A 3,303-nucleotide genomic window follows, 5' to 3' on the forward strand; every position below is an offset into this window, starting at 1 on the left:
TATATATATATATATATATATATATATATATATATACATACATACATCACCTTTTATATCGGTGAGTTATTTTGATGGAATGGCCGATGTTCAATATTTAACTTTATCTCTAATATCGGCCGATAATATCGTGCATCCCTATAATATACTAACAGGCAGATAAAGATATTTCCAACCTCAGAGAGTTTTAGGCATTTGTAAAAAAAAAAAAAAAATAATAATCTGAAAATAACTGGATTGGTCAGTAAACCAGTAGGTGGTAAACTGCTGCAGGTCAGTTAAAACATCTGTAATCTTTATCTGATTGAACTTGTGTCTCTTATTAGAGGAAACGTCATTGATCAGCCATTTTATTTAAACTTACGGGACATGTATCATTTTTATTTATTGTATTCTCTGTGCCCCACTGTTCTATGTAAACAGTTTTTATTTTTGAAGAAACAGACGATATTTATTTCAATATTCTTGTGTTGCTTGAATGTCTTTAAAATTGCATAATTGGAAAGAAATGTTACGCTTTGCACTGTTAACAACTTGAATAGTTAATATTTTGGAATTCTTCATGATAAAACAGCTATCTATAAAAGCTTTATTATGAAATAAAGGCTTTGTTAAAATTCTGACATGTATCCATAATTTATAGTTTTTCTGAAGATGTTGCATTAAATAAATATAGTTTCATGAAAGTATGAGTAGTTGATTTAGTTAAATGCTCATATATGCAACTGTTGAAATAACAAGCTGTGGTTTTGCTGAATTTTGAGATTACAGTATTTCCTGCCAAATGCATTATAGTAAGAGTAAAATGAGGCTCATCTAAACTCGCCAGCAGATATTTTTTTTATTTTTAATAAATAAAATCATCAGAAAATGAGAGATTTGCAGCTCTTCTGTAAATAGTTGTTGGCTGTAGATTTGAAATGGCTTTGCGTTAAAAGCTTTTTACACCTATTTATTTCAACAGTTTGGTAAAGCTATAGCAATTGGACATTGGTCCCAGTTTAATTAAAGGGATAGCTTAGATGTTTTGAGGTGAGGTTGAATTCACGGTTCTGATTTCTGTCTTCAGCAGGTAAGACATTGACTCCTAAAATACTGCACATAATTAATTTATTCAGAAATCTATTTTTTTTAAATGTTCAAAATAGCTTTTATTCAGACACGCTTATTAAAGACACCTGAAGAAGACACTACTACAATTCTGAGTGCCACAATGCCGGACAGGACAAGGGAGAAAAAAAAAAAAAAAAGACACTACCGGTATGTGCAAAAAATCTTTGATGCAAGACTAAACAGTTATTTGTGTTATAATTTTTCAGCATGTTCAGGCTTATTGTTCTTCAGGGACATTAGACCCATCCATCTATTGATGAAAAATCTAAATTAAAACATTTAATTTGTGTATTTCTTTTGGTATATCTGCCTAAAATACACTTTGATTGATGCCTTTGATGCTACAGTGTAGTTGCAGTATAGGTGAACACATGATTCAAGAGGAGAGTGGTGGTGTTGCCAGCTCTTAATGAGGTTTTAATTCTTGCCCCGGGCTCTTGGCACACTAATACACATGGTCTTTATCAACTTTTTTTGTTCCTAAGCACAAATCAAAATCCAGCAACAACTACAACAGCACCTGTCCTGCTTTTTGTCTGGCACATGTTAAAAATATTTAAATTGTAGAAGTATGATAATGCCAGAAATGTTCCCTGAAACAAGTATTTTGTTATTTAAGAAATGGAGAAAGAACAAACCCACAACATTCTTTAATTTATTTGTAGTGACATTTTAATGTTTTATGATTAATCTCAATGTTAGTTTATATTTTTCCTAATAATTATTATAATTTAATGCTCTACTTTCAGTTTTATTTTCCTAGTTTTTTTTATTTCCTTTATGCCAAATTTCACATCTGCAATAGGTGTTTGGCATTCCACCTTCCATTGCCAAAACACAATTCCCTCTATGAATCAGATCAGTGTTTTCATGTTTTCACTAGATATTTGTGTTTACTATTTATGAAATATTAGTAAAAAGAAAGTTGTCTTGCCAATCACAAACTCACATCGGTGCCATAAAAAGCCTGAAGGCATATCCTGATGCATGCTCAATAATCCAGGTAGAAAAATCTAAAAAAGTTAAATCTGGTCCTCTGGACATTCAAAAAAACAAAACAAAGCAAATCAACAAAAAAAATGTAGAAACGTTTCGTCCCTCATCCGAGAGACTTCCTCAGTCTGAGCTGAAGCCTGAAGGCATAGTTTTGAGAAAAGGTTTCACTTCTCTGTTGTCTCCTCGGGTCTGAACATTTTTTTATTTATAAAATCTGGACAACTACAAATGTTTATTACAGTTATTGCACGCCTAAAGCCGCATGTTGAAAATATAATTTATTTTAATGTATGGTTTTATGATGGCTTTTAAAGGTTTGGGCAGCAGCTGTTAACTGTTGCCTTGCAGCACAAAGGTTGCTGGTTTTCTTCTCACCTTGAGCCTTTCTGTAAGAAATTAGCATGTGCTCTTTATGTACGTGTGGGTTCTCTCTAAGATTTTGGTTATTGGACTTCTGACCTATCCAAAGTATAGTCTGCCTCTTGCACAATGATCAGTGGAGATAAGCCCCAACTCCCTGCAATCATGCACAGAAAATCAGTTTTACTAAATGAAAGGCTGGATGTATATAGGTTTAGTTTCAATTGAGGCTTTGAGCAAATTAATTTTTTTTTGCATTTTGAGCCAATTGGCCTGGCTTCTGAATCAATAAAAATGTTGAATTTTGTCTAGAAGAAAAAAATAAATGATTACAAGCTCTTAGAAGCAGCTTGCTCTTGACCTTGAAGGCAAAACGTTTGAAAAACTAAATTAGTATGAATAGAATAAAATATTCTCGATGCATTTTTTTGTCAATTCAAATGTATAATGTGTAGAATGTTTCATATTAATTTAGTTTCTTTTGTCATCAGCAAATGCAATGAGCTGGTTTGTGCTTAGTTTAATATAACACTCATCTGTCAGCAGAGTGAAGAACAAAGGACTGAGTACACATCCCTGAGGAACCTCGATGTTCAAATTATTGGAGCGTGATGTATTACAACCAACTGCCTTGCCTGTCTTCTTGACAGGAAATCCAAACGCCAATTACAGAGCCAGATTTTCAGTGTGAGCAGAATGTTTTACTATAAGCTGTCGAAAAAGGATTGTGCTAAAAGCTAATGAGAAATCAGTTAACAGGATCTTGGCCTAGCTTCTTTTTTTTTTTCTTCAGAAAGGACAAGACTGCATGTGTGGCATGTGCGATTACATTGT

Source organism: Nematolebias whitei, chromosome 19 (assembly GCF_014905685.2).
Source record: "Nematolebias whitei isolate Nwh7 chromosome 19, NemWhi1, whole genome shotgun sequence".
NCBI classification, from domain to species: Eukaryota; Metazoa; Chordata; class Actinopteri; order Cyprinodontiformes; family Rivulidae; genus Nematolebias; species Nematolebias whitei.